Genomic DNA, 27,664 nt, shown 5'->3' with positions numbered 1-27,664 from the left:
GTCTAGGTTAACTCAATGCTTTAAAAACAAAAAAGAATCATAATACTTACAGAAATTTAAATGTCGAATCAGAATTATGTATTAAGGTTCAACAAAATATGAGTTCAAATAACAAGTACATCATAGTTTCCAATGTCTCTTGAGCATAAAGATTCTTGCAACAAAATTACTTAACAATATTTCCAACTAGCTTACATACAAAGAGCATTGGGCTTTTATAAAGTTCAACCGATGAAAAATAGGCATAACTAATTAACTAGAAAAAGTAAACATATAACATCAAGGCTAAAATTAAGTTGTATGAAATCTTCTTGAATAATATTCAAATGGATCTCGGTTGAGCTCATCCTGATCATAGCATGATTGATGAAACCAACTCCTTTTTTAGTATAAGGAGATCAATTCTAGAACACCAAGGATTTGATTGAACACGTGTTACCAAATAGAGTACAAAATAGAGATGCAAAATTGAGTACAGAATAGTGAGTCCACGAAAGGTTTCATAATTCATTGTCCATCAATGTCATGGAACCCTTGCTACCTGTCCATATGTTTTCAAAGTATACGAGTCCATATAAGGATTAGTCAAAAATAATTCAATGGCTATAAGTTCGTTAATATCTACTTAAACTAATTAAAAGCACATGAAAATAGCACTAAGTAAATATTCTACCTCCATTTTCAAAATAGTGTGGTTTGGCAGTGATAACATGGTACAAAAGGATAAAAAGGGAGTAAATGTCGATAGGAACAGTAAAATAGTAGGTGTAAAATAGATACAAAAGTGGGGACCAACATCCCCCATGCCTAAAAGGTTGCATGCCCTCATGCAGCTATCATCCAGTCATAAAAAATAGGGTATCCTAGGCTTCACATTCCCGCCACTCTAACCAAGACTTCAAGACCATGATTATCTTTCACCAATGACTTCTGAAAATACAGAGCTAGTCTCTGAGCACTAGGCTTCTTAACAAGCTTCAACTGATTCAGCGTCCAGCTAACCAGACGTTTATTCCTTAAGACAAGTGCATCATTTTTAGAGACTAAGGAGAGGTTTGTGTCTCGATATTGTTCATTTATAGTCCGCACATAACGAAATAGGGTTTTGTATTTATGAGCCTTATCTTTCAACTTCATATTATTGTTCTATAATTTGGCCATGAGCAACTACAAATCTTCTTCATTATGGGTTGAGGTGTTTTTGACCGACATTACTTGTTATTGAGAGTTGCTCCCACCATGAGCTGACCCAGTGTTGTTCTTTTTAGGCTTAGGTAGTCATTCTCGTCTCTTCTTAACTGAACTTTTGTTGGATAGCTTCTGAGGCAGTGATCTACTCAAAAGATCTCGATGATTATCATGTGTACCATCTTCCTCAAATAGTGGATCCTTTGCTTCTTCATTCACCAAAGGAGGTTTTTTCAGCCTCTTGTTCAAGAGAAGACAAAATGGTGACAGGATCCTGGTTTTGGGTGTTGGAAATGGATAATCCTTGTTTAGACATACTTAGAGTACAATGTTGAGTCTCCTTTTCCTTTTCTTAAGGGTAACATTGACCCTTTCACATTGTTGTTCTATTGCTTCAATGATTGGTTCCCCAACTCTTATGGAAGGTTTTTTCTGCTTATGTGACTGAGATTCCTCAGCGGGTACCTCCTCATGGCCAGGTTTTTGTTTCTATACTTTACTTTTCTTACATTTCTTCTTTCCCAATATTGGGGCCACTTTTTCTACTGAAGTACTAGGGTTTACCAGTGCCTTCGGAGGTTTCACCGAACAATTATTTTCCATTGTAGACATAGGCACCACTACAGGACTATGACCCTGTTGAGAACTAGAATCTAGTGGAACCTCAACCCAAAAACTTAAATTCTTTGACAGGGGACTGATAAGCCTTTGTCGTCCTTTCAGTTGAGTTTCTTCCCCTGGAAATTTTTCAACCAGAAAATCTTCCCAAGATTTTCATCATTTACTTAACTCCGTAACAACCAACATTTTAATGAGACTATGATGACAACACCAATTTCAGGGTTTTTACTAGCTGACTAAACTCCTTTAGCAATTTTATATAAATTCTTATGCAAGAAGAAAGGGAAATTAACTTCTCAACCTTCCAAAAAATGCAACAACAGTCTTAAAGAAAAATGGCATTATACCTACCTTCACAAGTATTAAACCTCTGTAGCTTTGTAACAAGAGGATACCATTTTTCTTCTAGGCAACTACGGGAGACCCTTTTCAACCAATTCAAAGATTTATAAGCTAGTGTTACACTAAAAAAATGTCACCATGACCACTTACAGTTAGTATGGCTCAAATCAACAGTCATGCTACCCTCTTAGGCAAGTCTTATGCCTCTGCTATCCATCTCAAAACTCAAAGAAGAGAGAAAGTCTTGTAAACAATATGTTTATCTTTGGGGTCGCAGGTTCTCTCTAGCCTTACCTGCGGGGATGCTCACCATGTTCACAAAAGCTGTGTCCATGGACGCTCTGTATGTTAAGGGACAGGTGCGTCCTTCTGTAAAAGGCAAAATGCGCGAGTTTCATCTTAAAAAAGTTACTTGTGGTTACTTCTAGAACCTTCTAGAGGTCGGTTTGATGAAATGGATGCGCCTCTAGCTGGTTCATGTATCTCTATTAAGGGGGAACTTATCCCATCAATAAGGGAGCTATCCCACCCAAAGAGGGGGATTATCCCATTGATGGTGGACCTGAATAACCTCTTTACAGCACTATAAATAAAGACATTGAGCCAGAGGGAGGAGAGGTTGAAGCTATACATTTTCTTTGGGTAAACGCTGCAGGAATTAGGACTCCCATTTAGAACCTTGTGAGGAGAGATTGTCTTTGCTTGATTCTACTTGGAAGTGGGTGAGCTTTGTCAAAGTAGAGGAAAACCCTTGATGGACCCTGGGAGGAACTTGCACAACACCAAGGCCAGGTTGTAAGAGTTTCTTTGTTTCGTTATTAATACAAACTGGTTTATTTTTCTCAATAGCTTGTGTTAATGAGTTATTTCATGTGTTCCTTGGTCTGCATGTTGAATATATGTTTTATTATATGAAATACAAGTGCTTGGTAATTGTTTGATTGTTTGTGGTTGCAGGAATTGACATGAAGGAGGAGCTCATCCGGATCGGCAAGGACGGACTACAACAATAGCGTTTTGGAATAAGGTAAGCCTAAACACTCGTAGTTTTCATGTTGTAAAAGGTATATTTAGAGAAAGATCACTCCATTTTGTCTTGTTTGTCGCTAGAGAGTTTAGACTCCTAGGGAGGTCAGCTGTGTCCGCACAAACGACTTTTTCCGCCACGACAAATTGGCGACTCCACTGGGGAATCCATTAATGAGAGAGTCTTTTCCTTTGTGTGAACTTTGCTCTGAGAAAATCATTTTTATTTTCTGGTTTTTGACTGTGAGAATTAGTATTTGGGTGGCTTAGCTTTAGATTTAGTTAGATTTGGTTTTTCTTCATTTTTCCAGAAGGACGCACCCTCTGAGTACTGCACAGTGCGTCTTTGGACGCGCTGTTGACGTTTGCACAGAGCGGGCCCGCACCTGTTATAACGGGTTGCCTGCGTCTTCCTGTAAAATTTAGGAAAATTCCATTTTTGCTTTAATTGCTTTTAGATTTTGATTTTTCTTAGTGTTTTCTGCCCAGATCCTTTAGTACCCTGTCAAAAATTTTCACCTGAACTTGTTTTGTGAGCTTTGAGTGTTTTAGTGGATTTCAACGAAGTTTAGACCTAGGGTTTGATTTTTGGATAGGTTCTGTAGTGACTTTGATAGTAGAAAGTTGTCCAGCCTTAGATCTCTCTGGTTAGTCAGCCTTCTTAGAAGTCGGGCCTGTCGTAAAGTCTCCTTGTGTGAGCAGCTTGCCATTTAAGTTGTTTTGGGTCAAATTTCGAATTACTTGTTTATAAAGTGTTGATTTCCATTTTACAAAAAGAACAAAAAGATTAGAGTTTTGTTTTGGCTAGTTTTTGGTTCTGCAATAAGCTAGTCCTTGATTTGATTGTGATCAAGTAAAACACCTTAGAATAATCATTGTTAGTTTTGGCCTCGTTAAGATTGCTTAGAGTAAATTTACCTTTTAGTTTGCTTATGAGTGAATTTTCATAGATTTTAATAGTTGTTAAGATTGATTTTTGGTTATATTAGATTTATTTGCTTTATTAAAAGAAAAATACAAAAAACATCTTCTTTAAAAAGTCTTGTTTCAAGTAGCTTTTAGTTTTTGAAAGAGGAAAAGAGTTTTTTCGTGCATGTAAAGAGCGGTCATGTTTTTATGCTTGGAAAAGACAAACGAATTGTTTCTTTGATTGTCTTCAATTAAGAAGTTGCTTTTATAAAGATTGCATTCTCTCAACTTTTTAGTTAAAGCAATTCATCGAAAAAGTAAAGTAGTGGGTAAATCATCCTAGGTGCATTTTGTAGTGGTTTCGAGTCGAGTCAACACACCACTGGTTTCACTTCCATCACCTTTTGACTTAAGAAACAACCTTAAAAGTAACACTTAAATTAAAATCAATCTAGTAATTTTTATTTTCTAGGGCTCTAAAGCACCAACATAGCTTAGGCTAGTGTCTTGGAATAGGTGAGTACTTAACTCTCCAAGGCAGTAAAACAAACAAGTAGTCGATCTTGTGATAGAATCAAATCCAATTGTTACATTTACACTCTGGGAAAGCTCCTCTTAAAGGAGAAGCACGAGCTCGTGTCCGAACCAGTGAGGGGATCATTCCTCCCTCGTTGGGAACGACGCCAGACAGTACGTATTACAAACGGTAAACCTCGGATTAACCATTGTCGAGGAGCCAGGGGTCACTTATCGGTAAACCTTGGATTACTGTCAAGGAGCCGGTAAGGGGATTGAGCTTGTTACTCTGCCCTTGCGTGCTGTCGGAGTTTAGACTGTTCCCCCAGGTGTACTTGTGGCCGTTGGTAACCTTAGTGACCATAATCTCTAGGATTCTACCCAAGGTGACGGTGGAGGGAAGGTCCCACTGTACCTGGAGCAGACGTCGGCTATACTCACTTGGATTTTCTGGGGGGTTCCCTTCACTTCGAGACGGTTAAAGTGGAGGAACTTGGTCCAGTCTATTCATTAAGCAGGTTGTCGGCGTAACTGTTCCACCCGCCATTTCTGTACTGAATCCTGCGAGGTTGGACCTAATCACCAACTAGCGCTTTTGGTCCGGAAGATACTGTTTGTGTTTGGTTTGACGCTCTAGATTCTTTAGGCGTGTGCTTCAAATTTGTTTGTTTCTTTAGAAGACTTTAGGTGGTTTGATTTGAAATTTTTACTTTGTTTTCGTGTGTTGTAGTTAAAAGTCATTAATTGTGGCGGAATTACCGAGACAGTCCCGTCGACTTCGGGGCAAGTCTCCTGAGATTGTTACCGGAATAGATTTGTTAAGAAAACTCCGTAAATCGTGGGGTGAATCTCCTGAAGACATTCCGGGTCAGTACGAAGGGTTAAAGGTCCTTGTAACTCCTCCTAGTGACAGTAGAGTAGGTTCACCTGAAGAAGGAGAATCTTCCTTGGTAGTCCATCCAGATTACCAAAGTTTAGAAACAGGTTACAATCCCGAAACTGTTACAGTTTCCGAGCTTGCTGGTAGTTTTTCATCTGCCAGTGAAACAGGCGAAGAACCTGAAATTTCCAAACCTGTTACTCCAACTCCTAGTGTTCCTGATTCACCAAGAATAGAAAGAATTATCACCGAAAATCTTCCTGTTGGTTTAGTTGCTATAGAAGAACTTGTTCCAGAGGAAGAAATAGGCGTCTTTAATCCTGAAGATCAAATTACCCTTGATCTAAGGGAGCGTGAATCCATCTTTTACAGTCCTCCTAGAAGTGAATCTTGGTACCTTGCGTTAACCAATTTTTTAGACAACTCAGTAGGTTTTTCTACACCTCGTACTCCCTTTCCACCTAGAGGAATTCATACTCCTGTAAATATGTCTGGTCAGTCATCTGTGTTTACGCAAAGTCCTGAATCTTTTTTACATGGCGGTCCTTCTGTTCCTACTGGGTATCAATCTCTTTCTGGTACCTTTGCGGGAGCATCTCCTCAACCCATTGATCATGGGTTATTAGTTGGAAACAGTGGTAATGTACCATTGAGTATAGGTGACATTTACATGATGTCAGGTTCAGTTCCCGTTACCCAACCTCAAGGTGGCCAATTACCGCCTGGGGGGCAACCTTCGTTAATGCCTGGGGGGCAACCTCAAGGTACTTCATTCGTGTCTGGGGGGCAACCTCAAGGTCAGTACGCTCCTATGGGGCAATACATACCTCAAGGTCAACCCCAGCCTCAATATGTACCCCAAAGTCAACCTCAGTATCAATATCAACCTCAAGGATGGCAACCTCAAGGATGGCAACCCCAAGGGTATCAACCCCAAGGGTATCAACCTCAAGGATACCAACCTCAAGGTCAAGGTCAACCCCAGTACCCGTATTTACCTCAAGGTTATCAACCTACGGGTCAATACTCTGGTCAAAGTTATCAACCACCTCAAGGGCAATCATATGGGACTGCACCTTACAATTATCAACCCTATCCTCAATCCGGCTATGGATCTCAGTATCCTCAACCTGTTACGGGTCAGTACCCTGGAATGTTAGTGTGGGATCCGTCACAGGGTCAACAGATGTCGCAACCAAGTATACAGTCGGTACCTCAAGCAGGACAACCTGTAGTTCCTGGTCCACCCCAGCAACCGCAACCTGTCCAGTCAAGTGTTCAGACCCCTGTAACTTCGGTAGTTACTCAGCCGCCAGTTGCACCTGGTACTCCACCTCACACGGCTGCAGCAACTACCGCCACATCTACCATACTTACTTCTGGAGTATCGGCAGCTCCGGTTTCTACTGTCCCTGTAACCACTCCTCAGACATCTGTACCGTTGTCTGGATCTACGATTCAAACCACAGTCCAGATGCCTGTAGGCCAACCTGGTACAAGTACGGTTGTTACTACTCAACCTCAATTTGTTCAACCTCCGTACCAGGGACAGTATCAACCTGGGCAAGCTGCCCAACAACCGGTTTACCAGTATCAACCGTATCCTGGGTACACTTATCAACAACCTCAGCAACCCCAGTACGGTCCGGTTAATCCTGGTTTTCCAGGAGGATATAATATCCCAAATGCGACTCCTGTTCCTAGTTATCCTGGATATCCTCCTCCTGGGGCTGGTATTGTGACCCAGAATTTTAGAGATCCTAACCGACAGTTACCGTTTATCGCGACTTTGGATTTACCAGACTTGACGCGCCTAACGAACGATCCAATTCAATATCTTCCGTTCTGGCCGTCAATGCCAAATAAGTTGCCCAGCGATATACCCAAGTTCGAAGGTAAGTCTGGAGAGGATCCGTCCAATCACGTGATGACTTACCACCTCTGGTGTGCTTCAAATTCCATCTCGGATGATTCGATCCGTTTACGTCTTTTTCAGCGTACGCTCATTGGTCTCGCGGCCAAGTGGTACATTGAGTTACCACGGGCCTCTTTTTACAATTTTAGCCAGTTAGCTACCTCGTTCTTAACTCATTTTCAGTTACCAGTCAGATACGATAACGGTACAGAGTTATTAACTTCACTAAAACAATCGACCTCCACGTATATTTCAGATCACATTCATGAGTGGAGACGTCGAAGAAGACTAGTGAAAGTTTTTATCCCGGACCAAATCTTAGCTGAATGGTTTGTTAAATCACTATTACCAAGAATTACTGAAGATGTAGCTAAGGCCGGAGTAGTTACTGAGGAGCAAGTCATTGCTCAGGCACAATACCTTGACTTAGTTTACACGCAGTCGGGTACATTACACGAGAAGATCCTGGATCTTCCAAAATCGAACCAAATCGCTGCTGCTCCTTCGGGATCTCATGCCGCTGATGGTATGATTGGTATCGTGACTACAAAGAGCAAGAAGAAGTCTTCCAAGGCTTCAACTACTCCTATTATCACTTTGCCCGATTCCCCGACAGGAGAGTCTTCTCCTGAACTTACCGCCGATATTCACGCTGTAGAGTCATCTACGGCCAAACCAAAAAACGGTGGGAAGAAGAAAGGAAAGAAGAAGGCTAAAGCAGACAAGGCTCCAAAGGAGAAAAATGAAAAGTCGGAAACCAATGACGAAAAGCGCAAACCTCGATATCCTTGTCTCATTTGTGAAGAGGATCATTTTACGAGAGACTGCCCTCATCGGGCCGAGGTAGTGAAAATAGTCAAAGGTTCTCCCACTCCTGCTGTGTTAAAAAATCCATTTCCGGAGCAGGAAAATAAGATGATAGGTTCTTCTTCGAATGCCAGTGAAGAACCCATTTTGATGATGTCTCATGTGAGGATTGCGACTCGATCGCAAGATTATGGTAGTAAGGCTCCTGTTGATGGCAAGGAAGCAGAATCTTCTCACTCTAACCCATCAACCTCAGCTCCTGGTTCCGATCCACTACAGATCGAAAAACCTAACCCAGACTTAGTGATTAAGCCGCCCGCCAAGGGTGTACTTCGAAGGTCTGCTTTCAATCCACATGCGAGAGCAGCCCAGAATTACAACATTGTTGAGGACTTAGCTGTTTCACCTTCAGCAATGTCGGCACTCGAAGTGCTGCAATCATGCCCAGCACAACGGAAATTGCTTTTGTCGGCTATCGGAGCTGTCGATGTTCAGGACCCGAACCTAATGATCTTTGATCTAGAAAATAGTACGCCACGTCTCCCCCATCAAATGGCTTTCCAAATTCCAGTGATAGTCAAAAACAGGCCTATTCATCGGACTGTGATTGATGAGGGAGCTTCTACGTGTATTATGTCGATTCAATGTTGGAGATCGCTTGGTTCTCCTTCGTTGAACCAATCCCCCACCATCCTTAAGGCCTTTGATGGCCGTGGGTTCCGTCCGTTTGGTATTCTACAAGAATTACCTATAGGGGTTGAAGGTAAAACCGTTAGTCTGGATGTGGAAGTGGTTGATGCCCCTCTAGACTACAACCTTCTTTTGGGTCGAAGTTGGTCATATGCTATGACAGCGGTCGTTTCATCGGTCTTCAGAGTAATTAAGTTTCCACATAACGGTAAGATCGTGACTATTGATCAACTGACATACTTTTCATCCGACCCAGCCTCTTCAGAGAGTATCCAGCATGTTGGTAAGACGACAATCCCTTATAAGGACGTTGGTGTAGGTTTAGTTAAGGATTCCGGTTTACTGGGAACTTTTCCTCTCCCTCCACTCAACGTAGAACCTTCATTTGCAACAATTCATATGATCACGTCAGAAAACATTATTTATGATGATCCTTGGTATGTTCCATCTGACTCTGAGATAGACTCATTCGGTGATGTTATGCCGTTGAGTCCGTATGAAATTGCTTATGAAGCTCTTATGTCTTTTACCGACTTTCATTCAACCGAAGTCGACCAAATGAATGTGGTCAGTGAAGAATCCCTTTTCACCTCACCCTTAGAACGGATAGCGTTTCCCGAAGTCGTGTCATCTGACGAACAGCTTCGCGAAATCCTAAGTGTAGACAATCTACCATGGGAGGATCTCCATCACAGATCTTCGTTTTTACCTAAGGATGATGCATTTGAAAATGATTTTTCATCTATCTTTACCGCTGAATATGTCAAAGACGCTCAGGATCCAACGAAACATTCTGATTCAGAGTTGAATTTAGGGAATATTTCTCGTACTATTCCCATTGATATTTCAGTGAAGCCCGGAATCGAGGAGAACATTCATATAGGTGCCGCATGTACTGAAGAAGAAATCAACACTTACAAGGCCCTATTCCAAGAATTCCGCGACGTGTTTGCCTGGTCTTACGAGGAAATGCCAGGAATTGATCCTGCCATTGTTGTTCATGAAATCAAAACCTACCCGGATGCTAAACCCATTCGGCAACGGTTGCGTCAGATTCACCCTCGAAAAGCGGCTGCAATTAAAGCAGAAGTCGAAAAGCTGTTGAAAGCAGGTTTCATTTATCCGATCCCGTTAACGGATTGGGTATCGAATATTGTTCCCGTCAATAAAAAACAAGGAACAATAAGAATCTGTATCGACTATAGGGATATCAATCGAGCTTGTCCAAAAGACAACTATCCTACGCCTTATATCGATCAAATTATTGATGATTGTGCCGGAAGTGAAATGTTTTCCTTCATGGATGGTTTCTCGGGCTATAATCAAATCAATATTCTACCTGCCGACCAACCAAAAACGGCATTCATTTGTCCATGGGGGACATTTGCTTATTGCAAATTACCTTTTGGGCTTAAGAATGCCGGCGCTACTTTTCAACGGGCGATGTCTTATGCATTTCATGACATCAAGCACATTGTGCAACCCTATCTCGATGATTTGCCTGCTCATTCTTTACATCGAGCTGATCACCTTGTCCACCTACGAGCAATCTTTATGAGGTGTAGGCATTATCGAATTCGGTTGAATCCCCACAAGTGTGTTTTCTGTATAGAAACAGGTCGATTGCTGGGATTTGTTGTTTCAAAAGCCGGCATTCGCGTCGATCCCTCGAAAGTCGAGGCTATCATCAAATTGCCTCCTCCTTCGAGTTTGCGCCAACTCCAAAGTTTGCAAGGGAAAGCAAACTTTTTACGCCGATTCATCCCAAACTACGCCGAGGTCACTAAAGGTTTTACACGGTTGTTGAAACAGAATACACAATTCTTTTGGGACGAGATTGCCCAAAAATCTTTTGATGCACTTAAACACGCATTGACCCATGCACCGTTGTTGCATCCTCCCAACTACAACCAGGACTACTTCTTATACCTCGCAGCTTCGCATTCCACCATTGGAATGGTGTTAGTTCAAGAAGATGAATTCGGAGCGGAGCATGTGATATATTATCTTAGTAGGACCTTGAATCCCACTGAGCTAAAATATTCGCATGTGGAGAAATTGGCCCTGGCAGCCGTTCAAGCTGTCCAGCGTTTCCGTCACTACATTCTTCTCCGCAAAACTACAGTTATTTCGGATTGCAACCCTATGATTTATATTTTGACAAAACAACTGCTAGGGGGCAAGTACTCTAAATGGATTGTCATCCTGCAAGAGTTCGACTTGGAGTTCGAGAAGTCCAAGTCTAAGAAATCCTTAGTCTTTGCGGAATTGATGTGTGATTTCCCGAGTGCTGACACAGAGACTGTGGCAGAAGAGTCCATTGCGGACGAATCTTTGTTTCTCATCAGTACTGTAGATCCGTGGTACGGGGATATAATCATTTATCTCCAAACCCAAACCTTTCGGCCTGAAGCTTCCAAAGCAGAACGTCGAAAAATTCGGTTTCAATCCCAGCCATACAAAATTATTGGAGATACACTTTATCGCCGGGGGGCAGACTTAGTTTTTCGACGTTGTTTAACTCACGAAGAGGCTGAGAGGGTTTTGAATGATTGTCACTCTGGAGCATGTGGCGGTCATATGTCTGGGTATGCCACAGCTCAGAAGGTGTTGCGCGCTGGCTATTTCTGGCCGTCTATGTTTAAGGATTGTATCATTGCGGTCAGGAAGTGCCACAACTGTCAAGTGTTTGATCGCAAGATGCGCGCTCCACCTGCTCCTCTCCACCCTATAATTGCCGTTGGTCCATTCGCCAAATGGGGTATCGACTTTATTACTTGTAACCCTCACTCGGCCGGGGGGCATGCGTATATCATCCTTGCGGTTGATTATTTTACTAAGTGGGCCGAGGCGATGCCTACATTCGACGCAAGCGGCAAAACAGCTGCAGTTTTCGTATTCAATCATATCATAACTAGGTTTGGTGTCCCACAAGCAATCATTACTGACCATGGGAGCCATTTTCGAAACGTCATGATGACTGAGCTTACAAGCCAGCTTGGTTTGCGCCACGATAGCTCTACTCCTTATTATCCGCAAGCCAACGGTTTGGTTGAGTCTATCAACAAAGTTCTAGTTATCATGATCCGACGAACCATTGGTGTTCATCGGTCGAATTGGCACAACATGTTATTTTTAGCGCTATGGGCATACCGAACCTCAGTGAAAAATTCCACAGGGTTCACTCCTTTCCAGCTAGTTTATGGCTTAGAAGCTGTGCTACCCATTGAATGCGAAATCCCATCACTTCAAATGGCTGTCGAATTACTTCCAGCTACTTCCGAAGAGGAGAAACGTTTATTATACTTGGCTAAATTAGATGAGACTCGACGTGACGCTACATTGGCAATCGAGACTCACGCGAAACGAATGAAAGCTCAGTATGATAGAAATGTAACCCCTCGAAGTTTTTCGGAAGGAGACCTAGTACTATTATATGATCAAGCTAACGATAAGCTAGGTGCCGGAAAATTCGTTCCCATGTGGCATGGGCCCTACATTGTAAAGCGAAAGCTAGCAAAAGGGGCTTATGAGCTAGTTGATTTTGATGGGGACTCTTTGGGTGAACCCAGAAATGGAATTTACCTAAAGAGGTATTATGCTTAAAATGATGGGTATGGAGAAATTTTTAGATAGGTTAGATTTTCTTTCTAGCTAGCAAGTGTGTTAGTTTAGTCAGTGTGCTTAGCTTAGAGAGTGTGGTTTTTCGTCGTTATTCTGGCTTATCTTGGTTTTACTCTTGATATTGTAGATGTCGACGCCTCTCCAAACATACATTGGATTTGCTGATGGTGCTTGTCGTAGTACACGGAATATCTCTTCCGCAGCTTGGGTTATCTATTCGCCCTCTGACGAGTTAGTTTCTATGCATGGGGTAAGCCTCGGTCAAACAACGAATAACATTGCAGAATACAGTGCAGTGGTTGAATTATTATCCGAATCTATTTCATTTGGAATTCGACGTTTGATAGTGAGGTTAGATTCTGAACTTGTTGTATTACAGCTTAATAGAGTTTATGCCATTAGAAATCCTGTGTTATTAAGGTTGTTTTTGAGAGTGCGTCTCTTGGAACGTGAATTTGATTACATTGAATATCAGCATATTCCAAGGTCCTTGAATACATTAGCAGATGCAATTGCTTCTCGAGTGTTGGACAGACATTTACAATAATCATGCAAGTAAATTTAAAAACATTTCATCATACATGTTAAACAGGACCAGGTTTGAGACGATATATATGAAAAATAAAAAAAATACATAATTAGAAAACTTGTGAAAATAAAAGTACCTCTGTCGTCCCATTGTTCTCCCTGTGGAAGAACCATGTCCGGATCACCTCTAAAATCCGTTCCGGCATACGGAAAGTCCTGTATCGAAAAAACCTGGTCCTCTAACCAGTGAAAGTAACTATCTGAGAATCAAACCACTGCCGCACCCTCGTCAGGATGCCGGGCCATCACCGCAACCCATCGTATCAGCTTTGGCTCCCGAGGACCCAAGATATCAACAGTGAGTTGCTGAGGGATCAGCATTGGAACTCTCTCCAAGGCAAAGCTCACGACTATAGACCCATATCCAAAAGTCTTTAGTCGTCCGTTCTTTGCCTTGGTCAGTTGGCTCTTCATATGAGCCGACACAGCTTCACACCAGTTGAAAATGGTGCCTTGGTAACAGTCAATTGCCATCCGCATTTGGGATCCGGAAGCAATGTGTAAAGCGGCCGCGCCACAAATTCTGGTGACCATGAACGCTATGACTTTGAGTTCAGGCAGAGTGATGTGTTTTATCTCTATGCCTTTTGAATGGTGAGCCCCACGTGTGCACCAATCCTCGCGGAGACTATCAAGGGGTTGGCCACCCGGCCTAGTCCCCGCAAGATTGAGTTGCTCGCCTCTGTTTGGCAAGCCAGTGAGAAAGTATACATCCGAGGGCTCTATCTCGAGCTGGTGCCCTCCTATGTAAAAGCATTGTTCTTGAACGTTCCATCGCTCAACCAGCCATTCCAAGAATCTTACCTGGCCCCTCATGCCCGGTATGGTCCAATATTTGTATAATCTGCATGCTCTTAGGGCATCCAGGGAAGGTTGATGATTTATTGCAGCTTCATCTTCCTCTACATGCTCTCTTTCTCTCCAGTCTAACATGATTAATGCCCTGCATATCAAAAATAGCAATTAGAAATTGATTTGGGGATTTTTGGTAGTTTTTTGAGGGAGTTGGGGTTTTGAAATGCGCACTTCTCGGAAGACGCACCCCGGCTTTGTAGCACAGGGCGCCCGGACGCGGCTGGCCTGAAGGCGGGCCGCGTCTTCCGACCGTTTTCCTGTATGAGAAAAAGTCAGGGGACGCAGGTCACCCGAAGGGCACCTGCGTCCGCCGAGAGGCGCATTCCAAAACCAAAACCCCCCCAAAAAAAGAAACTAAGACCTAAAAATTAATTCTAAATGGATAGAAATGCAGAGTAGGATGTGTAAAATACCTGGATGAGACGGCGTTCGATTCCGACGGTCAGATTTTCCGCGGCGACCATGGGAAGTTTCTTGTCAAAAGCTCCTTTTTCAACCTCCAAAGTCAAACGGTAAAAATGACATGGTAAAAGGTCTTTTTATAGGTTTTTTGGATGAATTAGTTCATTTTTTACCATGAAAAGATGTTTTTCGATGTATTTTTGCCTATTTTAAACAGGTATGAGTAATGTGTTGCTTTTGTGCAGGACAACGGGATTTCGAGGGAAATTGTCATTTTTCACAAATAAAAATATCAGAGTCATCTTTTAAGCCCTTTTCTGACTCCTAAAACATGAAAAGATCGTCGAGCGTTTCTTTTACACTCGTTAAAACGGAATTAAAAGACGGTCCCCTTTTAGCTCTTTTCTGACCGTAAAATCAGGAAAAGATTGCCGGGTTTTTGTCGTTTCAAACTCGATAAGGAAATAAAACGACGTGTCCTTGATCGCTTTTTACTTTTCAGGTCGACGACACTATTATGAAAGTACTCCTTGGTCGCAAGATCAAGCGGTTCCCCCAGGTATTATTTTATACTTTTTCGGGCTTGAGCGACACAAATTTACGAAAAAGTTCAACGTGGAGTTTCCTTAAGTTTTTCAGACTCTCTAAAATTGAAAAACGCTGAGTTTCTCCTATACTGGGCTCGTTAAACTTTTACAGTAAAGGACCTGTTCAATTACAAACAGGAACGAACCACACCTTCCTAGGGTTCGAATTTAAACTAGGTTGGACTCGTCCGAAGGATGAGCTTATAATCAAGCATATGTTATCCTCCTCAAGCTTGTTAAAAATAAAGAGGTACTTGCCAGAAATGGTGGGGGAAAAGAGAGAAGAATGAGCCTATTTGTTACCTTTTGTCTCAAAAGAAACTTTATTACCGTTCTTGAACACGACACTTTTCGTTCACCTGGGTTGGGAAATCTTTTACCTCACAGTTGACCAAACCACTTTGAATGTCTTTAACCGGGTTCCGGGGATTAACTTTGAGTTATTCGTCACCAAGCCATCTGTCGTGTCGTTATGTGTTCAAGAGGTCTGCAACCAAAACTTTCATCTGCAAAAATACTTGTCATCCATTTGACCATCCCTGAGTCAGTCCTTACAGCAACATTTCTTCAACTTGAACAATGATTTCGTGTTGCAGGCTTGCCTGCAACGGGTCGCTTTCTATCGACATCGACACATTATCTAGAAAGATGACTTAGGAATCGACAGTACCTTGAAGTCTGCATGCATTAATGGCAGGTTTCTCGCCTTTGACGTCAGTTTACATCATTGACTTTCGATCAAAGGATTCCGTGAAGTGTTCGACATCAAAACATCTATTCACATTTCACGGGTTGTGCTTGGTACTTTGAGAACCATTGACATTACTGGTGGTCTCTCTCACGCTTGTTAACAGTTTACATCATCGACTGGTAATCATGTGGTTTCTAACATGTTCGACATCAAATCATTTAATCACATGGTTAGAATCGTACCAATTCAGGAAGTAGAAGTGAAGACCCTGGATCTAGTTTCTACCATCCAGGCTGCGAGGAGTTTTGTATTCATTATCTATGTAGACTAATCATAAACAGATGGCTGCGTCCATACTGTGTCTACGAAAGTCTATAAAAAATGATGTACTGCAAGATCATTCCTGTATCAGAATAGTTAGTCCATTAGTTAAAGTTTTGAATCTGAGTACGGGAATGCCTACCTCAGTGATGATATAATCTTATACATGTATTTTGTGTTGAAAATTGCAGGTTCCAACCAGGTCATCCACAAGACAATCCTTGAAATGATAAAGCGCTTCACCCTTCCTAGAATTACAAAACCCTAATCTATTCCAGGCTTCGCACTTTAGGGGGCAATCTGTTACACTAAAAAATGTCACCATGACCACTTACAGTTAGTATGGCTCAAATCAACAGTCATGCTACCCTCTTAGGCAAGTCTTATGCCTCTGCTATCCATCTCAAAACTCAAAGAAGAGAGAAAGTCTTGTAAAAAATATGTTTATCTCTGGGGTCGCAGGTTCTCTCTAGCCTTACCTGCGGGGACGCTCACCATGTTCACAAAAGCTGCGTCCATGGACGCTCTGTATGTTAAGGGACAGGTGCGTCCTTCTGTAAAAGGCAAAATGCGCGAGTTTCATCTTAAAAAAGTTACTTGTGGTTACTTCTAGAACCTTCTAGAGGTCGGTTTGATGAAATGGATGCGCCTCTAGTTGGTTCATGTATCTCTATTAAGGGGGAACTTATCCCATCAATAAGGGAGCTATCCCACCCAAAGAGGGGGATTATCCCATTGATGGTGGACCTGAATAACCTCTTTATAGCACTATAAATAAAGACATTGAGCCAGAGGGAGGAGAGGTTGAAGCTATACATTTTCTTTGGGTAAACGCTGCAGGAATTAGGACTCCCATTTAGAACCTTGTGAGGAGAGATTGTCTTTGCTTGATTCTACTTGGAAGTGGGTGAGCTTTGTCAAAGTAGAGGAAAACCCTTGATGGACCCTGGGAGGAACTTGCACAACACCAAGGCCAGGTTGTAAGAGTTTCTTTGTTTCGTTATTAATACAAACTGGTTTATTTTTCTCAATAGCTTGTGTTAATGAGTTATTTCATGTGTTCCTTGGTCTGCATGTTGAATATATGTTTTATTATATGAAATACAAGTGCTTGGTAATTGTTTGATTGTTTGTGGTTGCAGGAATTGACATGAAGGAGGAGCTCATCCGGATCGGCAAGGACGGACTACAACAATAGCGTTTTGGAATAAGGTAAGCCTAAACACTCGTAGTTTTCATATTGTAAAAGGTATATTTAGAGAAAGATAACTCCATTTTGTCTTGTTTGTCGCTAGAGAGTTTAGACTCCTAGGGAGGTCAGTTGTGTCCGCACAAACGACTTTTTCCGCCACGACAGCTAGTTTTAGAAATTTAGCACAATCTGGTGGGTCAAGTGGCCCTCTTTTGAAAAAATTTGCACCAGATAGAGGTAACCCTATCACTTTACTTATAGATTCTTGGTGACTTTAAATTTGAAATTTCCAATCTCTGCAACCTCTCCATTGAAGCTCTGAGAAAAAGCCAAAGCAACTCTGTCATTATATCCTTGAAATTTTCGAAGGAAACCCATCCACCCTTTCTCTTCAAACAATTCTTTACAACTAGCATACTCTGGACTTCTTGAGAACTGAACAAAGGTGGGTTTGTGACAATCAGTCCCCATGCCTAAGTTGAAGCAAGTCCTGGAAGTTTTTCCACAGAAAATGAGGGCTCACAGTCATTTTCCTTCAAAAACTTATCACTTTGAGAGGGGAAATTACCATGCTAGCGCTTTCAACCCTGAATTAATTCAAGAAATAATGCTTGGGAATTTGGAATGACATCATACATGCACGATGGTAATGATGAACCAACGTTTGACGGGTAGCTCGTACAAGGCAGGATGAAGGGGCAAGGTAGTGGACAGGGTGACGGCTCCAATGGCAGTAGGGATTGGTTACTATAATGATGAATTGATAATTAACATGTGGTCACACAATTAAAAATGAAGAAAAGGGTAATGGAGACAAGACATTAATCTGAATGTGAGAGGACAATTAAATCATAGCAAGTAATGGAGACAGATTACCACTTAGCCTATTATTCATACACTTCCAATATAGTGTAAATAAATAAAATGTTCTAATACCTTGGTTTTGACTTTATTAATATTTTGGAACCCGAGAGCAAAAATACCAATACTGATTTTGATGTTTAGCCAAGCATGATCTTCATGACTAGTTCCATGATGAAGAATTAACTCAGAACATTATGACGATTTCAAAATATTGTTGCTTTACCATCCATATTAATTTTGGTGTTGATGAGTTGAAGCTACCTTTGTATAGTTCTTTTATACTTTTCTACAAATTTTAAAGAGACCTTCTAGTAGTTGTGCCTAATCTATCCCAATGCCAAGCTAAATACATAATCCTTTGAACTGATTTGAAAAATGAATAGAATTTATTTTTCTTGAATATCTCATATAGTTTGATTGAAAACTTTTCCTTTTGATTATCGTATAGAATCTGAAACATCATCCCATGGATTTGGACGAGGTCTGGAATGATTATTTCCTAGAGTATTTCACTTTTAGAGAGTCGGAAATGCAGAAAATAAAACTCCAGAGTGTTTCTTTTTTGTACCTATTCTGTTGAGCCCAAAAAATAATAAGTATGTACTCACCAAATCCCTAGCTACTGCTACATCATAAGTTTATCGAGCCTGAGTTAGCCACTACTTAGGGTATTCCTTTTTAGAGAGTTTGAAAAACCCAAAGTAGACTCCAAGGGGCTTCTTTTTCATAATTATTCTACTGAGCCCGAAAAAAGAATACTTATGTACTCAATAGATCCCTAACTACCATTGTTCCATTAATATTTACAAGTCTGGATCAATCGTTGCTCGGAACATTCAATTTTTTGGGAGTCTGAAACATTCAAAGAAGACTCCAAATTGTCCTTTTCCATAAATAATCTGTCAAGTCTGGTTAAAGGAATAAACTTACCCTTGACATATTTCCCCTTTATTCTATGTGAGTTGTGGTGGAAAACAAAAGAGTCAGCCCACTGTTATTTTATACTATATACATAAATATAAATATATAAATATAAATAAAATCAGTTTGAAGAACCAGTAGGAGTTGGATCCTTCTCTTGAACCAACTCCATTTCTGGATCTTGCATTACTTCCTGCAAAAATTCTTGGCGAGAGAGAGGTCAATGGTATATCTTCAATCTATGGCCATTCACCACAAATGGGTTCTGATCAGCATCAATAGTTTTTATTCTAACAAAGCCATTATCGAAGACCTCTTCCACTTCATAAGGTCCCAACCACCTAGTTGAAAATTTCCCTTTAAAATGTTTAAATTTACTATCATATAGCAATGCCCAATCTCCTAGTTGAAAGACCTTTTTCTTAATATACTTTCCAAGCCTCTAGGCTCTTTGATCCTATACTAACATGGTCTTTTGAAATGCATCCTTCTTTATTTCGTCAAGCTCATTTAGTTGTAGTAACCCTTTCTCCTGGGCTTCCTTCAGATTCATTCCCAATTGAGTGGCAATCTGGAATGTTTTTACCTAAAATTCAATGGGAAGTAGCACTTATTTCCCATATACTAACTCGTAAGGAGTGTGTCCTGTCACATTCCTCCAAGTTATTCAGTAAGCCCACAATGCCTCGGGTAGCTTGTCAGCCCAATCACCATGGTGAATTTGAATTGTCTTAGTGAGGATAGATTCCAAGACTTTGTTTGTAGATTCCACCCATTCGTTTTCTTGGGGGTGGTATGGGGTAGAATTCTGATGCTTAATCTAATATTGTTCAGTAATGGCCTTCACTAGTTTGGATGTGAATTGTGTGCCTTGATCGGTAACAATCTCTCTAGGCACCCCAAACCGAGTGAAGATATCCTCAAAAAGGAAATCTACCACTGCTTTCTCAGAAGCAGAATATAAAGCCTTGGCTTCTACCCACTTCGTCACGTAATCAGTGCAAACCAATATGTATCTATTTTTCTTGGACATGGGAGAGATGGGTCCCACAAAATCCAACGCCCACTTCTCAAAAGGTTCCACTAATATATGCGTTTGGAGAGGCATTTCATCTGCTGGAACTAGCCTCCCCATTCTCTGACAAGCATCACAGCTTGAAACAAACCTTTTGGCATCTTTGAAAAGTGTGGGCCAATAGTAGCCTGCATGTAGGACCTTATAAGTTGTCCTTTTATCCACAAAGTTCCCACCACAGGGCTCACTGTGGCAAGCCTTCAGAACATCAAACATCTCATCTTCCCGCACACATCTTCTCATAATCAAATCGGGTCTTGTGCAAAACAAGTCCCAATATATCCAAGAATAAGTGGTACTTCGTTGCACAATATTATGTTTTTCCCCGGTGGGAAGATTATGTGGCAACTTCTCTATCACTAGGTAGTTATCCATGTCAGTAAACCAGGGAGTAAAGGTTGAAACTACGAACAAATCTTCATCTGGAAAGTCATCTGGAATTGGTACTGAAGCTCTATCTTGGGCAATGTTCATTCAGGATAAGAAATCTGCAACCAAATTGTCTCGTCCAGGCCTATCAATCACAATAATGTTAAATTCTTGTAACAAAAGTAACCATCTTGTAATTCTACCATTAGTAATAGGCTTATTCATAAGAAATCTAATGGAAAAATGATCAGTATGGATGAAAGTCTCATAACCGGTAATATAATGCCTAAATTTGTTTATGGAGTGAACAGATTCTAATAATTCCTTTTCAGTAACTTCTAATTTAATTTTGCAAGTGAGGGATTCTCGCTAACAAAGTAAATAATGTAAGGAAAGTGATCCTCCCTTTGACCCAACATAGCTCCAAGGACGGTGTTTGATACATCTATGCAGATGTGAAACGGGAGAGACTTGTTAGGTCCCAACAATACTAGAGTAGTAGCCAATTTATCCTTCAGTTCCTAAAAATAATTCTAATAGTTAGTGTCCCATAAAAATTCAGCATCTTTGGTAAGAAATTTAAACATAGGTGCTGCAATTTTAGTAAAATTTTCAATAAATCTCCTATAGCATCCTGCATGTCCCAAGAAACTTCTTACCTCTTTTTTCATAGGGTCGAATTTTATCCCTTCATGTGATACATGATGTCCCAAGACAATCCCTTTATTTTTCATTATTTTACATTTAATACTACTAAGGGCCAAATGAGCTTCCTGACAATGAATTAATACCTTTTCCAACTCCAAGGCTTGATGAAAACAATCCCCATATACTGTGAAGTCGTCTCTATAGACTTCTACATGGTCATGTATCAAATCAGAAAAGATAGCCAAAACAACTCGTTGAAAAGTAGCTGGAGCATTACATAAACAAAAAGGAAGAATTTGGTAGGCATAGGTGCCCCATGGGCAGGTAAAGGTAGTATTCTCTTGATATTCCGAGGCTATTTTAATTTGGTTATAACCATTATATCCATCCAGAAAAGAAAAAAATACTTTTTTCCTCACAACGTATCAAGTACCTGATCAATAAACGGTAAACGAAAATAGTCCCGCAAACTAGCCTTATTCGGATCTCGATAGCCTACGGAGATTTGCCATTTCCCATTTTTATTTGGGACTACCACCAAGGGTGACACCCATTTGCTGTCGAAAATAGGGTAAATGAAATCTGCATTAAAAGTTTCTGCAATTCATCATTAACAATTTATTTTAGAGTTGGATTCATTCGTCTCTGTGGCTACCTAACAGGTCTAATTTCTTCATTTGTATAAATTTGATGTATACAAGTGTCTGGATGAGTACCTTTCATGTGAAAATAATCCCAAGAAAATTCTTTGGACTGCTTTTGAACCATACTCAATACCTAATGTTTATGTTTTGTACTTAATTTTGTACCAATATATAGTGTTTTTCCAGCACTAATTTCAATGGGCTCGATACTCACTTTGTTGTCTCCTTCTAAAGTTGCCATAGTGAATGATGAAAATATAGCAGGGTGACAAGTCTTGAAATTCATTGCTGAAAACATGATGATAACCATTAGAAGAAACAAGATAATCAATGCAATTAATATCAGACAAACATTGCTACAAAATATGTTCCTCTCCCCTTGATTGCTCTAAAGTTAATAAGGGAAGCTTACATTCTTCTTCTCCATAAGGGCTTTCTAACTAAAGGGATAATTCCATGACAATTTGGGCAGGTGGAAAAATAGTTAATGCCTAATTTTGTAGTCCATTAGAAATAATCATTTCTCCATTTCTGCACCCAATGACAACATCAATAGTGGCCAGCCAAGGTCGACCTAAGACTATTGGATGTCCAGGTTTAGAAGTCTTTGGAGAAATTACAATGAAATCAATTGGATATTCCCAGGAAGCTATTGTTACCACTATATCTTCTAGGATCCCCACAGGTTTAACAATGGACTTATCTGCCAGCTCCAACACTATGGGTGTAGGCCTAACTCCTTGTAGTTGTAGTGTTGTCATGGTGTCAACCACCATAGCATTGATGGTTGCTCCTAAGTCTACAAGGGTATTTGGTAAAAGAGTTCCATTGATTTCTATTGTGACTATGGGGTTCCCTGGATCATTATATTTTAGTGGCAAACTAGATATCATTTATGTCATTTGGCTCATTATTTTAACATTCTGATTTTTATTTTTATTTCTTCCTAGATTTTTGATGTAGATATCCTTAATGATCTTGGTGTAAATAGGAATTTCCTTGATAGCTTGCAGAAAAGGTATTTTTATACAAACATTCCTTAATTCAAATTCCAAATCATATTCCATGGGAGCTTCAATTTTCTTGGCAAGCAATATTTCCAAGTAAGGATGCTCCCTTGCTTCTTCTAGTTCACTATTTTTTTTATTTTATATTTGTTAGTGAGTTTTATCCTCAAGTTCCACTTAAGGATCCTCCTCTTGAATAATTACAACTGATTTTTCTTTATTAATTGTTTTCCCTGATCTTAGTTGAATTTCATTGATAGGGACAACAATAATAACATATGTAGGGAAAGGTTGTAATTCCATGTTTTGCATAGGTTGTGGAGGTCTATTATTGGGGTTAGCAACAGGTTGTGCAGGCAGCTGAGTTGGGCGAGGTGGATTAAATGATTGTTGTGCCTGTTGTGAGGGTGAATTAGAGCTTGAAGGTAGGGGTAGGAGTTGATGTAATGGAGGTAATGGCAATGAGGGTTGTTGATAATAGGTTGGGTTATAGCCTTGCTGAAATGGAGGAATATTAGATGTATAAGGCATGTTAGGTGGGCATTGATACTGGGAGTATGGTTGATTTTGAGGTTGGAATACATTCCCATAAAAATTTCCTCTCCATCCCTGGTTCCAAGGTGAGTTTTGAGGTGGTTGTGGAGGCCATGGAGGGTAATATGGTTGAGAGTTCCATGACTGACTTTGGGCAAATCCTTGTAAATTAGGTTCTTGATAAATATTTTGGTTTGGCCCTCTCCATGATGGCTTCCTATTTTCTTGTGGGAAATCACTAGTTTCAGCACCTCCTTTGTAAATGGCTTGTATTCCAAGAAGGGATGGGCATTTTTCAATGGTATGCTCTTGTGTACAAATCCCACACACCTCAACCACATTAATAGGACATTCCCTTTCAGCATGCTTACGCTTGCATTTCGGACAGAAAATTGCCAAGGCAGCTTTTTCTTCTTGTTGTTTTCTTTTAATTTTTAGAGTATCAAGTTGGTCACTAATGGTGTTTAAGATATTTGTTTTGAAATTTTCCAGAAGGTTTCCCAAATCAACCCTAGTGACAACATTTTGTACAAATTTTGAATTTTTAGACACATAATCCCTTGAATTATCCTTGATTCTTTTTCCTACCTTAGCTTGACTTCTAGAATAGGTTCGACATAATTCAATTATTTCGGAAAAATGTTTTTTATAAATGTCACCGGAACTTAGGAGATTAAGTGTTTCAATGCACTCTTCCCTTAACCCCTTCAAAAAGACAATCCTAAAGGCTCTTTCATCTAAGTTGCCCACTCGCGACTTATGATAGTTATAAAGGAACCTTTCCAAGTATTCCTCCAAACTTTCATCCTCCATCTATTGCATCCTAAAAATATCACTAACATATCTACTTTTATAGTAGTCTTGATATTACTTAAGGAAGACAGATTTCATTTCATCCCAGGAGTAAATTATGTGCTCTCCCAGGCTCATGAACCATCTCAAGGCTGAGTCTTTTAAGGTGGCAAGGAATTATCTAATATTGTGTTTATCATCATAATAATTATATCTCATGTAAATAATATCGAATTCAAATAAAAACACATCAGGGTCTTCAGAGGACATACCATGAAAAAGTGGAAGAGCTGCCAAGGTATGTTCTTCATAGTGATATTTCTGGTAATGTCTAGAATAGGGAATCCAAAATTCGATTATTTATCATCTTCTTGCTCCTCAGGACCTCCTCTTGGTCCATCCTTCTGATCATTGTTCCCTCCAAACAAGATGTGTATTCTATCACTATCTCTAGGGCGATTTTCCCTCCCCTCCTCCATTGTTAGACATATTTACTACATGTTCGGAAGTAACCTTTGATGCGGTGGTTCAACTGGAAGAAGAATCGGCTAGGTTGAGCCTAATGACACTAGGCCTTAAGTCCCTGCAAGGTCCTCCTTCTTTCAATTCCACTCGTGTAACTAGCACCAATTTTGTACCTTTAGTGGTTCCCAAAATAGTTTGCACTTGTTGTGGTACAATTTGTGGTTGTTCAGCCCCCTTCTGATGCGGTATTTATTTTACTCATGCCACCTTGCTGTTGGTTCTTCCTCCCTCCTCCATGATACCTACATAATGATTAGCTAAATTAGTTGGGGGTGTTTTTGTGGGACCAAATATCTCAGAAAATAATTTCGTACTTGAAATGAATCTACCTTTACTGTCTCTAAGTCTACTTTTACTTTTGCGCATAAGAAAAGAAAATACTACAAAGATTCATTAAATACAACCAAACTTTGAAGCAACCCCACCATAGTGGATGTGTGTCTCTTCACTCACGTCTTACCGTACACTCTTTTCCCTCTGGTCGTCCTGCAAAATCTTCAACACTCATGAACTTTTAAAGAAATTTTTACTTGGACCGTTTGTAACTCCCTGACAACGACGCCAAAAATGTTAGGAGTTTTATTTTTTGTTTAATTCCCCTAAATTAAATTATCAACCAAGGTTCGTAATCTCTGAGTTACATTGCATTTTGATTCAAGTTCCAACAATTCAGTGCAAAGATAAGTATAGAATGTTCAATCTCTACTATTTCTAACCACAACAAACTGAGGTGAAGAAACTTATCAAATTCAATCTGTATCTTATTCAAACTTAAATTATTATCCTATTTTAATCATAACTTTAATAACTTAAAAACTCATTAAAGGTAAAGTAAACAAAATAATTAATTTTCAAGCTACTTGAAAACTATAGTACAGACAATGCAAATCAATGTTCATAGGAAATATGAGTTACTGCTCAAGCGATTCAAACTACCGTGCATATAAATGAGTCACAATATCAATCACTACCTCACTATCAATCATTATGCAAACATTGCTAACTATTGTTCAAACAAGACTATTTCTAATTACTACATCAGAAATACTTATCATGACCTAATCACTACAATTTACCACTCAACAAATTCAACAAAAATATTCAATCGAAATAAGACAGACTACTACTCAAACTTTCTAACTTCACTTTAAAATAATGGAAATCTCAACTCAAACAATAAGATATATTTAATCTAAGTAATAGGAATCTCAAATCAAACAAGACTAATTACTATTCAAAACGATATCAAGCTTATGTTAATCTCAATCCAGAAAAAACTGATTCTAATCCAAACGATTTTAAGCTAAGGAAAATGGACAATCTAAGCAAGACTGAGTTTAATCACTAAGTCTAATTCTTGGGGTGCATAAAACAAGCCAACAAGAATTTAAACTAATCCCTTTATCTTTCCTAGAATTCGACTTTGCAAATACTCAAAATAAACTAAGGAACAAAACTCTAAATCGATGTCCTTCACTAGCTATGTTGACACACTCAAATCTAAAATATTCTAAAGGTCAATGTCTATTCTAGCTTAAAACCATTCTAGTCAAACTCATAAAGTCATTCTTATGAAAGAGAATTAACCTATACTTTTCAATCCAGCCTTGCTACAATTATACTTAATCTCAGAACTAAGCTATAGTCTCAATAAACAAACAATATATTATCACATTACTTCTAGTCACTTTCATATAAAAAATGATACTACAAGATTCTGTATCAAATAAGAAATGTACAGGATGCAAGATTATAAAACCGATTCCAACTCAAGCTTATGATACAGTTATCAACCTCTATATTCATCCAAATTGGAAAGCAATATTTTAAATATTCTTAACCATGAGAATGTATTCGAGAAACCATTCATGCATCGAAAACATTAATCAATACAATCATTTCTGGTTTGCAAACATTTAAAGTTAATATATTTGTTCAGATCCAAGAAAAATAGAGTAAGAGCTTAAGTACAAAATAAAAAATGGCGACGCTAAGATATAACCAGTAAACTTCTTTAGAACAAGATCCACACTCCTAAATGTCAATCAAACACACTTCCTATAGATTATACCAATTACAAGGACTTATTTCCAGGTGGTGGTGGGCCCTTGCCACTTCCCGAATCAAGTCTACATTAACTCGATGCTTTAAAAACAAAAAAGAATCACAATACTTACAAAAATTTAAATGCTGAATCAGAATTATGTATTAAGGTTCAACAAAATATGGCTTCAAATAATAAGTACATCATAGTTTCCAAGGCCTCATGAGTGTAAACCTTCTTGCAAAAAAATTACTTAACAATCTTTCTAGCTAGCTTACATACAGAGAGCATCGGGCTTTTATAAAGTTCAGCCGATGAAAAATATGCATAACTAATTAACTAGAAAAATTAAACATATAACATAAAGGCTAAAATTAAGTTGTATGAAATCTTCTTGAATAATCTTCAAATGGATCCCGGTTGAGCTCGTATTGATCATAGTATTATTGATGAAACCAACTCATTTTTTAGAATAAGGAGATCAATTCTAGAACACCAATGATTTGACTGAACACTTGCTGCGAAATAGAGTATAGAATCGAGATACAAAATTGAGTACAGAATAACGAATCCACGAAAGGTTGCCTGATGTGCTATCCATCAATGTGCTGGAACCCTTGCTACATTTCCATATGTTTTCAAATTATACGAGTCCATATAAGGATTAGTAAAAAATAATTCAATGGTTATAAGTTCATTACTATCTACTTAAACTAATCAAAAGCACATGAAAATAGCACAAAGTAAATATTCTACCTCCATTTGCAAAATAGCATGGTACAAAAGGATAAAAAGGAAGTAAATATCGATAGGAACAGTAAAATAGGTACAAAATTGGGGACCAACATTTACCATTCTAGGGCTTATATCCACATTAAGGTGAATTAAGTTCTAGGGGATAAGATATAAGGCCTCAAGATTAGGAGTTCGAGATATTATCCAATAGTAAATGGTTAAAACCACTTCTGAAGCTTCTAGAAAGAGAAACTTCAAAATTGATTTTTGTTTTTTACTCATTTCCCACTATCATCGCACTTTTTGGGAAAGTAACCTATGCTGGCCATCATAGTTGGCATGTGTGCAATCT

The sequence above is a fragment of the Pinus tabuliformis genome, chromosome 7, assembly GCF_031772625.1.
Source record: "Pinus tabuliformis cultivar Carrire ecotype Pingquan chromosome 7, CPIR1, whole genome shotgun sequence".
NCBI lineage: Eukaryota > Viridiplantae > Streptophyta > Pinopsida > Pinales > Pinaceae > Pinus > Pinus tabuliformis.
The sequence above is the reverse complement of the archived record's forward strand: the minus strand, read 5'-3'. Positions refer to the sequence as shown.